Below are 15,305 nucleotides of genomic sequence, written 5' to 3' on the forward strand. Positions count from 1 at the left end.
GGACAGCACTCGGAGCAGTCCTGTCCAGCGCCCTAGGCGAGCGGCGACCTTGGCCTCCAGCTCCTGCCAGTTCGCCGGCCAGGCTTCCTCGTCGGGGCTAAGGTAGACTCCCAGATAGAGGAGATGGGTCGTGCTCCAGGCAAAAGGCCTGAGCTCCTCCGGCAGGGAGTCCACCCGCCACTGACCCACCAGGAGTCCGGAACATTTCTCCCAGTTGATCCTGGCGGAGGACGCGGCCGAGTAAATCTCCTGGCACTCACGCATCCTCCGCAGGTCAGCGGGATCCTCTACCGCGAGGAGCACGTCATCGGCGTAAGCCGAGAGGACGACCTCCACGCCCGGCCCTTGCAGAGCCAGTCCCGTCAACCTCGTCCGCAAGAGGCGCAGGAAAGGCTCCACGCAAACGGCGTATAACTGGCCGGACATGGGGCATCCCTGGCGCACCCCTCTCCTAAAGCGAAGGGGCGCCGTCAAGGACCCGTTAACCTTAATCAGACACTCCGCGGCGGCGTACAAAAGTCGGATCCGGGCGACGAAATGCGTCCCGAACCCAAAAGCGCGCAGAGTTCCGAGCAGATAGTCGTGATCCACCCTGTCGAACGCCTTCTCTTGGTCGAGGGATAGGAAGGCGACCGACAGACCAGCCTCCTGGGAACAATGGATGAGGTCCCGGACCAGATGGATGTTGTCGTGGATTGTCCGGCCCGGGACCGTGTATGACTGGTCGGGGTGGATCATGTGGTCCAGCACGGCACCAAGGCGAGCAGACATCGCCCTGGCGAAGATTTTGTAGTCCGTGCTGAGGAGGGAGACCGGGCGCCAGTTCTTAAGGAGGCGGAGATCGCCCTTCTTAGGCAGCAGGACGATGACTGCCCTGCGCCAAGAGAGGGGCATCTCCCCGGTCGCCAGACTTTCCCCCAGGACCCGCGCGTAGTCGCTCCCCAGGACGTCCCAGAACGCCCTGTGGAACTCCACGGTCAGCCCGTCCAGCCCCGGGGATTTTCCCCTCGAGAGCCGGGCGAGGGCACCGGTCAGCTCCGCCAGGCTTAGCGGAGCTTCCAGATTTTTGGCGCCCTCCGGGCCGACCTTCGGCAGGTCCTCCCACAAAACTCTACGCGCTTCCTCGCTGGACGGATCCGGAGAGAACAGAGCCCCGTAATATTCACGGACCCTGTTGTTGACGCCCTCCGGATCCGAGACGAGAGAGCCGTCGTCGGCCAGCAGCGTCAAGAGCTGCTTACGGACACTCTGCCTTTTTTCCAGCGAGTAGAAGAAGGGGGAGCCGCGGTCCAGATCCCGCAGGAACCGGATCCGCGACCTCACGAACGCGCCTCGGGACCCGACGAGCTGCAGGTCCTTCAGCGCGGCCTTCTTCGCTTCGTACACCGTCCGCAGGGCCGGGTCCTGGACGACTTGACCGAGACGGGCTTCCAGGTCGAGCACCTCTTTTTCTAGGCGCCCGACTCTGGCCGCCCGCCTCTTGGTCGACCCCCTCGCGTACTCTTGACAGAAGACGCGGACGTGAGCCTTGCCCACGTCCCACCATAGCCTCAAGGAGGGGAAGCCCCCCTGCTTCCTTCTCCAGTCGGACCAGAATCGACGGAACGAGTCCTGGAACCGCACGTCCTCCAGCAGCCGGTTGTTAAAGTGCCAGTACGCGGACCCCGCCCTCGCGCGGAGCGAAGCGAGCTCCGCCCACACCAGGTGGTGGTCCGAACACGGCACCGGCCGCATGGAGGCCGCCGGGACGCAGGAAACGTACGCCCGAGACACGTAAAGGCGGTCGACTCTAGACCATCCAACTCCAGGCCTCACCCAAGTAAAGGCGCTGGAGTCGGGGTGGAGATTTCGCCAGACGTCCACCAAGTCGAAGGACCCGACCAGGTCCCTCAACTTCTCCATCGCCGTCATGCACTGCGGGGCACCGGAGCGGTCCCTCGCCTCGAGGGTGCAGTTAAAATCCCCCCCGAGGACAATGCAGTCGCCGACGTCGACGGAGCCAAGAAGAGCGGACACCTCTTCAAAGAAGCGCGTTTGCTGCGGGCCGGGATGAGGGGCGTACACGTTCACGAGATGGAGCGGCACGTCCCCCAGGCGAACCGTTACGTGCAGCAAGCGGCCTGGCACGGGCTCCTCGACCCCCAAGATCTCCGGCTGAAAATGCGGGCCCAGCAAGATGGCCACCCCACTAGAAATGGCGGTGAGGTGGCTCATGCGGACCTCTCCTTGCCATTCCAGGAGCCACGTGGCTTCGTCTCCCGGAACGGTGTGGGTTTCTTGCAGGAAGCACACCGCATATTTCCCCTCCCGCAGGAGCGAAAAATTGTCAAATCTACGGCGTGCCCCTCTGCCGCCGTTGATGTTGAGGCTGGCTATGGTTATCTTCATGGCAAAAGCATAGTGCAACCTCTACCTTAACCTATTGTGGGGGAGGGAGCGGAGTCTTTTGTTGAACTCCGCTCCCTCCGCAGCCCAGCGAGGAGTCCCTCGAGCTCGCGCAGCTCAAGGTGCTGCTCCTTTGTCAAGGGCCCGCCCGCGGCCAAGGTTTTAACGGCGGCGCGGACGGACCCCTTGATCAGCTCCGGCTCGGACCATTTTTCCAGGGCCAGTCGGGCTTGGTCGCGGCGACCCCGGCTCTGGGCCAAAAAGTCCCGGAGTTCCTTTGCAGGAACGAGGAGGGCCTCAGCGGCGGCCGCGAGCAGATCCACCGCCTCACTGGCGGTGGTCTCTAGGTCTTCACCCGCGTCCCCCACCGAGTCCCCGTCCTCCTCCGGGAGGTGGCCGCCAGCAGCCGGCCCATCGACCGCACAAGGTACGGCAAATGAACCGGCCGCTCCAACCGGCCCTGGCACTGCCCCGATCCCACCCCCAGGATCGTCGGCAGAGGAGTCCCCACTGGGCTCTTTTAAAAATGGTGCTGGGTCGGGAAATGACAGCGGAAGGGGTTCCCCCTCCGCCCCAGGAACCGGAGAACAAGGAGAGACCCGGCCATAGGAAATCCCCAGGCCCTCCAAGTGCTCCAGCTCCAAAGTAAGGGGCGAGGGTGGGTGTTCCTCCCCCTCCCCGCTGCCACCCCCCGGCCCAGCATCTACAGTTTCATTAAAATCAATATATTTTGTTTCTGCCGGGTCGAGCAACTCCCGGGGGAAGTTGGGTAATAGCTGGGCGGGCTCAGGTTCGGCCTTTTCGGCCTCGCCCGCCTCAGTCCCCGGGACGCCCGGCCCGGCGGCTACGCATTCCTCCGCGGTCCCCACGCCCCCCACGACAGGCAGATCTTCCACTCCATCCCCGGGAGGCAGAGGCTGGGCAGCCTCAACTGTCTCACCCTCCCCGGGGAAAGACTCCTCGCGCCTGCAGCGCAATTTGGGGGCGCTGGTGGGGGACGCGGGACACGCGGCGGGCACCGCCTCCTCCGCGGAGGGATGTTGTTCCCCCTCCGCCTCATTGGGGCGGTGCCTCTTTTTGTTCCTGGGGGCGCGCGGAGTCAGGGAGACCTCCATGTCTGCCGAGGCCTCCCGCTCCGCCCCCCCCTTTTCCTTTTCTTGCCCGCGCCTGGGCCCCTCTGTGGTGGTATTCAAGGGCTCGGGCACGGGCTCGGGGCACCCCGCGCTCGCCGGTGACTGGGTTGGGCTGAGCGCGGTGGTCAGACTTTCCGGCGCACCGAGGGGACCCGCCTCTAGATGTTTCTCCTTCTTCCGCGCCTTCTTTCCGCTCGGACGCTCTCCCTCCCCCCCGCCGGAGGCCCTGAAAACAAAGGCCTCCGACGATGCCCGCGCACCCATGGCTCCCGGCACGCGGACGCAACTAGGGGGAGGGGTGGCGGCAGCGCCAGCCTTGGCCGCCTTCGGTGGTTTGGCGCCCTTGGAGGCGGGGCAGTTCTTGCGAACATGCCCCACCTCCCTGCAGGCATGGCACCGCACGCCGTCCGACGTCCAGAAGACGCGGTAGGCAGTCCCCTCGTGCACCACATTAAAGTGCCCTTCTGTCATGTCCTCCCGCGCCAGCCGGACAAAGAGCTGGCGGCGGAAGGAGAACACGTGGCGCAGGCTGTTCTCCCTGAGGCCGAGCGGTATGGGGTTGATCCCTGACCTTACCTCCCCCAGTTGTTGTAGGTGAGGGAGGAGGAGCTCAGCGGAAACAAAGGGCGGGACGTTTGAAATGATGACCCTCTGCGCGGTGGCCTCGAGAGGGTCCACCGGCAGGAACGTCCCGCCCACCGTGAGCCCCTTTTCAAGGTCCATGGACACCGCCCGCTCCGACCCCAGGAAGAACACGGCCTTCCCAGACATCTTGGAGGCTGCGACAATGGCCGAGGGGCCGACTACCCCAGCCATCGCCCGCACGCACTCCTCAATGCTCATTGTGGGGTGAGTGTAGCTCTTGACCCCGTGTTTTTTTGTTATAAGTGTAAATGGTGGCAGGGCAGCGGGTGGCGCAGGAGGTGCTGTGGAAGCGGTTGCCACCTGCGCATACGTCTTCGCTGGCCCTGCCACCGGCGTGGATGGGGTCGCCATCACGGGGTCCCTTTAAGGGCTACACCCACCCCAAAGTCACAGGCCTTAATGGTCTTTAATGGCCTCTTATATAATGACTGAGCAGAGGAGCCCTTAACGAGGCACCTCTCCCCTCGTTAGCAATTGGGGAGAGGCCTTGCTCCCTCTGCTCAGTTGTCTTAATTGTTTTTTTTTTTTTTAATTTGGAAGGAAAGGGTTCTCAGAGAGAGAGGGGAGAAACAGAGTCGCAGAGAAAAGAGAGAGGGGGGTGGGAAGGGGGGGGGGCTGCGAGGGCAGGTCTCTCCTCGCAGCTGTGGGTGGGTGCACTCCCCAGATGGCAAAACACAAAAGTCTTTGAGGTGGTCTTCAGGTGGGGGGAGAAGATGTCTTCACCTGGGGTAGCTGGAGCCACCAGGCACTCCTAACGATCTTTAATTGGGTGATTAATAACAATCTTCAGCCTGGTAGCTCCAGCTATCCCAGGCTAGGCAAATGTGGGGGGTGGGGGGGGTTCCAATTGTGGGGGGGGGGCCTAGTTGTAAGCACGGCCCCCACGCACACTACCACACACACACACACCCCCCGCGATGTTCCGGCCCTCAGTGGTCTTCTTTCCTCCCCCCACCGATACAACAAAGTCTGTTTTTGGAAATGCACCCACACCCACCTGTAGAATGTAGAGTCTCCCTCTTTCCACACTGGATGGTTGTCGTGGTTTTTCCCCCTCTCTCCAACTCCTTGCAGAATGGTAAGGATGTTTAAATGTTTTCTGCTTTCTCCTCCTCTCCCTCTGGGTTAAAGTTGAAGGTGAAGCCCCCTTCTTCCTTCTCCTCCTGGGCTGGTCTCAGGGCTCTCCAGGCAGGAGCTCAAGTTGCTAGCAGCTCCACTCACTGCTCACAGCTCCAACTGAGCAGGACACGCCTCTACTGCTCCACAATTGGTCCCTTGTGATTGAAACTCTTTTGAGTTCACCTGTGAAAACATAAAAACAATAAACGGTGCCACCCGACCTGGGTGACACTCCAGCCATTTACGAGGCCCTTTTTTTTTTTTCCCCCCTTTTTTGTGTGTTTTTTTTTGTGTTTTTTCTTTTTTTTTTTGTTTTTTTTTTTTTGGGCACTAAAATCACAATTTTTCCCCAGTGCCCCCTATAAAAGGGAAGGGGACACTAAAAGCACCGGCAATTAAAACAAATTAACTTTAAAACGTAAAATCAAATTAAAATTTGGTTGCCGGGCGTGATGATGCACTCCAGTCCCTCCGGTGCCCACCTCTCGCGGAAGGCCGCGAGCGTACCGGTGGACACCGCGTGCTCCATCTCCAAGGACACCCTGGACCGGATGTAAGAGCGGAAGAGAGGCAGGCAGTCAGGTTGAACGACCCCCTCGACCGCCCGCTGCCTGGACCGGCTGATGGCACCCTTGGCCGTGCCCAGGAGCAGTCCTACGAGGAGGCCCTCGGACCTACCCGCTCCCCTCCGCTCAGGGTGCCCAAAGATCAGGAGAGTGGGACTGAAGTGCAGCCAGAATTTCAGGAGCAGCCCCTTCAAATAATGGAACAGGGGCTGCAACCTTGTGCACTCAATAAAAACATGGAACACGGACTCCTCCAGACCGCAGAAATTGCAGGCGGCCTGGGAGTCCGTGAACCGGCTTAAAAATTTGTTGCACGGCACTGCTCCGTGCACCACCCTCCAGGCCAAGTCCCCGATGAATAGTGGGAGGACCCCTGCGTAGAGTGCCCTCCATCGGGGACCCCCGCCTCCTCCGGACGGCAAGATGGTGCGCCATGGCGTGTCCGGACGGCCGGCGAGGATGGCAAAGTTGAGGGTGTGCAGGAGCAGCCCGTACAGGAAACCCCTCCGCGCGGAACTGAAAGGCACGGAGGGGATTTCCCCGAGGCGGCTCAAGTTGTGAGGCGCCGGCCCCCGAGGGAGGTTCCGGGGTTTGGCGCCGATGAGGAATTCCGTCCGGACGGGGGTCAGTTCGGACGGGATCTCCCCACGTGCTTGAGCCTCCTCGATACACCTAACGGAGTCAGGGCCCAGAGCTGTTTTTAGCGACTCGATGGCATCGGCCGCGCGGCGGACGTTGGCAGAATTTAGGCGCCGCGCCAGCGTGACTGGCGCCATCCAGCCCGCTCCTCCGCCATCGAGCAGGTCCCTGACCCTGGTCACCTCACCAGCCACAGCCCTCTCTTCCGACCGCCACATGAAGCCTCGGCCGTGGAGGTACGGATTCCCGAGCAGCGGCTCCTGCAGGACGGCCGCCACTCCAGCCGGCGGAGAGCTGCGCTTGGTGGAGACTTTGTTCCAGACCCTGATGAGTTCCCTGTAAAAGACAGGCAGCTCCCGGAGGGCGGTCCTGGCACCCCCCAAGTTCACAAACAGGAGCTGCGTGTCATAATTGAGGTCGAGCTGCTGGCGGAAGAAATACCTCGCCAGAGCGCACCACCTAGGAGGGGGCTCGACGTAAAGGTATCTCTGCAGGGTCTGAAGACGGAAAGTCGCGAGCTGGGCGCTGACGCACACCAACGACTGACCGCCCTCCTCAAGCGGGAGACTCAAGACCGCGGCAGAGACCCAGTGCTTCCTGTTGTTCCAGAAGAAGTCCACCAGCTTCTTCTGTATCTTGGCGACAAACGCAGGGGGAGGGGTCAAAGTGACCAGCCGGTACCACAGCATTGCGGCTACCAGCTGGTTTATGACTAGCGCTCGACCCCTGTAGGACAGCACTCGGAGCAGTCCTGTCCAGCGCCCTAGGCGAGCGGCGACCTTGGCCTCCAGCTCCTGCCAGTTCGCCGGCCAGGCTCCCTCGTCGGGGCTAAGGTAGACTCCCAGATAGAGGAGATGGGTCGTGCTCCAGGCAAAAGGCCTGAGCTCCTCCGGCAGGGAGTCCACCCGCCACTGACCCACCAGGAGTCCGGAACATTTCTCCCAGTTGATCCTGGCGGAGGACGCGGCCGAGTAAATCTCCTGGCACTCACGCATCCTCCGCAGGTCAGCGGGATCCTCTACCGCGAGGAGCACGTCATCGGCGTAAGCCGAGAGGACGACCTCCACGCCCGGCCCTTGCAGAGCCAGTCCCGTCAACCTCGTCCGCAAGAGGCGCAGGAAAGGCTCCACGCAAACGGCGTATAACTGGCCGGACATGGGGCATCCCTGGCGCACCCCTCTCCTAAAGCGAAGGGGCGCCGTCAAGGACCCGTTAACCTTAATCAGACACTCCGCGGCGGCGTACAAAAGTCGGATCCGGGCGACGAAATGCGTCCCGAACCCGAAAGCGCGCAGAGTTCCGAGCAGATAGTCGTGATCCACCCTGTCGAACGCCTTCTCTTGGTCGAGGGATAGGAAGGCGACCGACAGACCAGCCTCCTGGGAGCAATGGATGAGGTCCCGGACCAGATGGATGTTGTCGTGGATCGTCCGGCCCGGGACCGTGTATGACTGGTCGGGGTGGATCATGTGGTCCAGCACGGCACCAAGGCGAGCAGACATCGCCCTGGCGAAGATTTTGTAGTCCGTGCTGAGGAGGGAGACCGGGCGCCAGTTCTTAAGGAGGCGGAGATCGCCCTTCTTAGGCAGCAGGACGATGACTGCCCTGCGCCAAGAGAGGGGCATCTCCCCGGTCGCCAGACTTTCCCCCAGGACCCGCGCGTAGTCGCTCCCCAGGACGTCCCAGAACGCCCTGTGGAACTCCACGGTCAGCCCGTCCAGCCCCGGGGATTTTCCCCTCGAGAGCCGGGCGAGGGCACCGGTCAGCTCCGCCAGGCTTAGCGGAGCTTCCAGATTTCCGGCGCCCTCCGGGCCGACCTTCGGCAGGTCCTCCCACAAAACTCTACGCGCTTCCTCGCTGGACGGATCCGGAGAGAACAGAGCCCCGTAATATTCACGGACCCTGTTGTTGACGCCCTCCGGATCCGAGACGAGAGAGCCGTCGTCGGCCAGCAGCGTCAAGAGCTGCTTACGGACACTCTGCCTTTTTTCCAGCGAGTAGAAGAAGGGGGAGCCGCGGTCCAGATCCCGCAGGAACCGGATCCGCGACCTCACGAACGCGCCTCGGGACCCGACGAGCTGCAGGTCCTTCAGCGCGGCCTTCTTCGCTTCGTACACCGTCCGCAGGGCCGGGTCCTGGACGACTTGACCGAGACGGGCTTCCAGGTCGAGCACCTCTTTTTCTAGGCGCCCGACTCTGGCCGCCCGCCTCTTGGTCGACCCCCTCGCGTACTCTTGACAGAAGACGCGGACGTGAGCCTTGCCCACGTCCCACCATAGCCTCAAGGAGGGGAAGCCCCCCTGCTTCCTTCTCCAGTCGGACCAGAATCGACGGAACGAGTCCTGGAACCGCACGTCCTCCAGCAGCCGGTTGTTAAAGTGCCAGTACGCGGACCCCGTCCTCGCGCGGAGCGAAGCGAGCTCCGACCACACCAGGTGGTGGTCCGAACACGGCACCGGCCGCATGGAGGCCGCCGGGACGCAGGAAACGCACGCCCGAGACACGTAAAGGCGGTCGACTCTAGACCATCCAACTCCAGGCCTCACCCAAGTAAAGGCGCTGGAGTCGGGGTGGAGATTTCGCCAGACGTCCACCAAGTCGAAGGACCCGACCAGGTCCCTCAACTTCTCCATCGCCGTCATGCACTGCGGGGCACCGGAGCGGTCCCTCGCCTCGAGGGTGCAGTTAAAATCCCCCCCGAGGACAATGCAGTCGCCGACGTCGACGGAGCCAAGAAGAGCGGACACCTCTTCAAAGAAGCGCGTTTGCTGCGGGCCGGGATGAGGGGCGTACACGTTCACGAGATGGAGCGGCACGTCCCCCAGGCGAACCGTTACGTGCAGCAAGCGGCCTGGCACGGGCTCCTCGACCCCCAAGATCTCCGGCTGAAAATGCGGGCCCAGCAAGATGGCCACCCCACTAGAAATGGCGGTGAGGTGGCTCATGCGGACCTCTCCTTGCCATTCCAGGAGCCACGTGGCTTCGTCTCCCGGAACGGTGTGGGTTTCTTGCAGGAAGCACACCGCATATTTCCCCTCCCGCAGGAGCGAAAAATTGTCAAATCTACGGCGTGCCCCTCTGCCGCCGTTGATGTTGAGGCTGGCTATGGTTATCTTCATGACAAAAGCATAGTGCAACCTCTACCTTAACCTATTGTGGGGGAGGGAGCGGAGTCTTTTGTTGAACTCCGCTCCCTCCGCAGCCCAGCGAGGAGTCCCTCGAGCTCGCGCAGCTCAAGGTGCTGCTCCTTTGTCAAGGGCCCGCCCGCGGCCAAGGTTTTAACGGCGGCGCGGACGGACCCCTTGATCAGCTCCGGCTCGGACCATTTTTCCAGGGCCAGTCGGGATTGGTCGCGGCGACCCCGGCTCTGGGCCAAAAAGTCCCGGAGTTCCTTTGCAGGAACGAGGAGGGCCTCAGCCGCGGCCGCGAGCAGATCCACCGCCTCCCTGGCGGTGGTCTCTAGGTCTTCACCCGCGTCCCCCACCGAGTCCCCGTCCTCCTCCGGGAGGTGGCCGCCAGCAGCCGGCCCATCGACCGCACAAGGTACGGCAAATGAACCGGCCGCTCCAACCGGCCCTGGCACTGCCCCGATCCCACCCCCAGGATCGTCGGCAGAGGAGTCCCCACTGGGCTCTTTTAAAAATGGTGCTGGGTCGGGAAATGACAGCGGAAGGGGTTCCCCCTCCGCCCCAGGAACCGGAGAACAAGGAGAGACCCGGCCATAGGAAATCCCCAGGCCCTCCAAGTGCTCCAGCTCCAAAGTAAGGGGCGAGGGTGGGTGTTCCTCCCCCTCCCCGCTGCCACCCCCCGGCCCAGCATCTACAGTGTCATAATTATTTAATTGTTTTTCTGCCGGGTCGAGCGACTCCCGGGGGAAGTTGGGTAATAGCTGGGCGGGCTCAGGTTCGGCCTTTTCGGCCTCGCCCGCCTCAGTCCCCGGGACGCCCGGCCCGGCGGCTACGCATTCCTCCGCGGTCCCCACGCCCCCCACGACAGGCAGATCTTCCACTCCATCCCCGGGAGGCAGAGGCTGGGCAGCCTCAACTGTCTCACCCTCCCCGGGGAAAGACTCCTCGCGCCTGCAGCGCAATTTGGGGGCGCTGGTGGGGGACGCGGGACACGCGGCGGGCACCGCCTCCTCCGCGGAGGGATGTTGTTCCCCCTCCGCCTCATTGGGGCGGTGCCTCTTTTTGTTCCTGGGGGCGCGCGGAGTCAGGGAGACCTCCATGTCTGCCGAGGCCTCCCGCTCCGCCCCCCCCTTTTCCTTTTCTTGCCCGCGCCTGGGCCCCTCTGTGGTGGTATTCAAGGGCCCGGGCACGGGCACGGGGCACCCCGCGCTCGCCGGTGACGGGGTTGGGCTGAGCGCGGTGGTCAGACTTTCCGGCGCACCGAGGGGACCCGCCTCTTGATGTTTCTCCTTCTTCCGCGCCTTCTTTCCGGTCGGACGCTCTCCCTCCCCCCCGCCGGAGGCCCTGAAAACAAAGGCCTCCGACGATGCCCGCGCCCCCATGGCTCCCGGCACGCGGACGCAACTAGGGGGAGGGGTGGCGGCAGCGCCAGCCTTGGCCGCCTTCGGTGGTTTGGCGGCCTTGGAGGCGGGGCAGTTCTTACGAACATGCCCCACCTCCCTGCAGGCATGGCACCGCACGCCGTCCGACGTCCAGAAGACGCGGTAGGCAGTCCCCTCGTGCACCACATTAAAGTGCCCTTCTGTCACGTCCTCCCGCGCCAGCCGGACAAAGAGCTGGCGGCGGAAGGAGAACACGTGGCGCAGGCTGTTCTCCCTGAGGCCGAGCGGTATGGGGTTGATCCCTGACCTTACCTCCCCCAGTTGTTGTAGGTGAGGGAGGAGGAGCCCAGCGGGAACAAAGGGCGGGACGTTCGACACGATGACCCTCTGCGCGGTGGCCTCGAGAGGATCCACCGGCAGGAACGTCCCGCCCACCGTGAGCCCCTTTTCGAGGGCCAGGGACACCGCCCGCTCCGACCCCAGGAAGAAAACAGCCTTCCCAGACATCTTGGAGGCTGCGACAATGGCCGAGGGGCCGACTACCCCAGCCATCGCCCGCACGCACTCCTCGATGCTCATTGTGGGGTGAGTGTAGCTCTTGACCCCGTGTTTTTTTGTTATAAGTGTAAATGGTGGCAGGGCAGCGGGTGGCGCAGGAGGTGCTGTGGAAGCGGTTGCCACCTGCGCATACGTCCTTGCTGGCCCTGCCACCGGCGTGGATGGGGTCGCCATCACGGGGTCCCTTTAAGGGCTACACCCACCCCAAAGTCACAGGCCTTAATGGTCTTTAATGGCCTCGTGTATTTAACTGAGCAGAGGAGCCCTTAACGAGGCACCTCTCCCCTCGTTGACAATTGGGGCGAGGCCTTGCTCCCTCTGCACAGTTGTCTTAATTGTTTTTTTTTAAATTTGGAAGGAAAGGGTTCTCAGAGAGAGAGGGGAGAAACAGAGTAGCAGAGAAAAGAGAGAGGGGGGTGGGAAGGGGGGGGGGCTGCGAGGGCAGGTCTCTCCTCGCAGCTGTGGGTGGGTGCACTCCCCAGATGGCAAAAACACAAAAGTCTTTGAGGTGGTCTTCAGGTGGGGGGAGAAGATGTCTTCACCTGGGGTAGCTGGAGCCACCAGGCACTCCTAACGATCTTTAATTGGGTGATTAATAACAATCTTCAGCCTGGTAGCTCCAGCTATCCCAGGCTAGGCAAATGTGGGGGGGGTGGGGGGGGTTCCAATTGTGGGGGGGGGCCTAGTTGTAAGCACGGCCCCCACGCACACTACCACACACACACACACCCCCCGCGATGTTCCGGCCCTCAGTGGTCTTCTTTCCTCCCCCCACCGATATAACAAAGTCTTTTTGGGAAATGCACCAACACCCACCTGTAGAATTGTAGAGTCTCCCTCCTTCCACACTGGATGGTTGTTGGTTTTTTCCCCCTCTCTCCAACTCCTTGCAGAATGGTAATAAAGATGTTAAATGTTTTCTGTTCTCCTCCTCTCCCTCTGGATTAAAGTTGAAGGTGAAGCCCCTTCCTTCCTTCTCTTCCTGGGCTGGTCTCAGGGCTCTCCAGGCAGGAGCTCAAGTTGCTAGCTGCTTCCCTCACAGCTCACAGCTCCAACTGTGCAGGACACGCCTCCACTGCTCCACAATTGGTCCCTTGTGATTGAAACTCTTTTAGGAGTCTACCTGCAAAACATAAACAACATTAAACTGTGCCACCCGACCTGGGTGACACAGCAGACATTTTCAAGCCCCTTTTTTTTTTTTTTTTTTTTTTTTTTTTTTTTTTTTGGGGCGCTAAAATCAAATTTTTCCAGTGCCCCCTATAAAAGGAGAGGGGGACACTAAAAACACCGGCAATTAAAACAAATTAAACTTTAAAACGTAAAATCAAATTAAAATTTCGTTGCCGGGCGTGATGATGCACTCCAGTCCCTCCGGTGCCCACCTCTCGCGGAAGGCCGCGAGCGTACCGGTGGACACCGCGTGCTCCATCTCCAAGGACACCCTGGATCGGATGTAAGAGCGGAAGAGAGGCAGGCAGTCAGGTTGAACGACCCCCTCGACCGCCCGCTGCCTGGACCGGCTGATGGCACCCTTGGCCGTGCCCAGGAGCAGTCCTACGAGGAGGCCCTCGGACCTACCCGCTCCCCTCCGCACAGGGTGCCCAAAGATCAGGAGAGTGGGACTGAAGTGCAGCCAGAATTTCAGGAGCAGCCCCTTCAAATAGTGGAACAGGGGCTGCAACCTTGTGCATTCAATAAAAACATGGAACACGGACTCCTCCAGACCGCAGAAATTGCAGGCGGCTTGGGAGTCCGTGAACCGGCTTAAAAATTTGTTGCACGGCACTGCTCCGTGCACCACCCTCCAGGCCAAGTCCCCGATGAATAGTGGGAGGACCCCTGCGTAGAGTGCCCTCCATCGGGGACCCCCGCCTCCTCCGGACGGCAAGATGGTACGCCATGGCGTGTCCGGACGGCCGGCGAGGATGGCAAAGTTGAGGGTGTGCAGGAGCAGCCCGTACAGGAAACCCCTCCGCGCGGAACTGAAAGGCACGGAGGGGATTTCCCCGAGGCGGCTCAAGTTGTGAGGCGCCGGTCCCCGAGGGAGGTTCCGGGGTTTGGCGCCGATGAGGAATTCCGTCCGGACGGGGGTCAGTTCGGACGGGATCTCCCCACGTGCTTGAGCCTCCTCGATACACCTAACGGAGTCAGGGCCCAGAGCTGTTTTTAGCGACTCGATGGCATCGGCCGCGCGGCGGACGTTGGCAGAATTTAGGCGCCGCGCCAGCGTGACTGGCGCCATCCAGCCCGCTCCTCCGCCATCGAGCAGGTCCCTGACCCTGGTCACCTCACCAGCCACAGCCCTCTCTTCCGACCGCCACATGAAGCCTCGGCCGTGGAGGTACGGATTCCCGAGCAGCGGTTCCTGCAGGACGGCCGCCACTCCAGCCGGCGGAGAGCTGCGCTTGGTGGAGACTTTGTTCCAGACCCTGATGAGTTCCCTGTAAAAGACAGGCAGCTCCCGGAGGGCGGTCCTGGCACCCCCCAAGTTCACAAACAGGAGCTGCGTGTCATAATTGAGGTCGAGCTGCTGGCGGAAGAAATACCTCGCCAGAGCACACCACCTAGGAGGGGGCTCGACGTAAAGGTATCTCTGCAGGGTCTGAAGACGGAAAGTCGCGAGCTGGGCGCTGACGCACACCAACGACTGACCGCCCTCCTCAAGCGGGAGACTCAAGACCGCGACAGAGACCCAGTGCTTCCTGTTGTTCCAGAAGAAGTCCACCAGCTTCTTCTGTATCTTGGCGACAAACGCAGGGGGAGGGGTCAAAGTGACCAGCCGGTACCACAGCATTGCGGCCACCAGCTGGTTTATGACTAGCGCTCGACCCCTGTAGGACAGCACTCGGAGCAGTCCTGTCCAGCGCCCTAGGCGAGCGGCGACCTTGGCCTCCAGCTCCTGCCAGTTCGCCGGCCAGGCTTCCTCGTCGGGGCTAAGGTAGACTCCCAGATAGAGGAGATGGGTCGTGCTCCAGGCAAAAGGCCTGAGCTCCTCCGGCAGGGAGTCCACCCGCCACTGACCCACCAGGAGTCCGGAACATTTCTCCCAGTTGATCCTGGCGGAGGACGCGGCCGAGTAAATCTCCTGGCACTCACGCATCCTCCGCAGGTCAGCGGGATCCTCTACCGCGAGGAGCACGTCATCGGCGTAAGCCGAGAGGACGACCTCCACGCCCGGCCCTTGCAGAGCCAGTCCCGTCAACCTCGTCCGCAAGAGGCGCAGGAAAGGCTCCACGCAAACGGCGTATAACTGGCCGGACATGGGGCATCCCTGGCGCACCCCTCTCCTAAAGCGAAGGGGCGCCGTCAAGGACCCGTTAACCTTAATCAGACACTCCGCGGCGGCGTACAAAAGTCGGATCCGGGCGACGAAATGCGTCCCGAACCCGAAAGCGCGCAGAGTTCCGAGCAGATAGTCGTGATCCACCCTGTCGAACGCCTTCTCTTGGTCGAGGGATAGGAAGGCGACCGACAGACCAGCCTCCTGGGAGCAATGGATGAGGTCCCGGACCAGATGGATGTTGTCGTGGATCGTCCGGCCCGGGACCGTGTATGACTGGTCGGGGTGAATCATGTGGTCCAGCACGGCACCAAGGCGAGCAGACATCGCCCTGGCGAAGATTTTGTAGTCCGTGCTGAGGAGGGAGACCGGGCGCCAGTTCTTAAGGAGGCGGAGATCGCCCTTCTTAGGCAGCAGGACGATGACTGCCCTGCGCCAAGAGAGGGGCATCTCCCCGGTCGCCAGAC

The sequence above is a fragment of the Pristiophorus japonicus genome, chromosome 5 (genome assembly GCF_044704955.1).
Source record: "Pristiophorus japonicus isolate sPriJap1 chromosome 5, sPriJap1.hap1, whole genome shotgun sequence".
NCBI classification, from domain to species: domain Eukaryota; kingdom Metazoa; phylum Chordata; class Chondrichthyes; family Pristiophoridae; genus Pristiophorus; species Pristiophorus japonicus.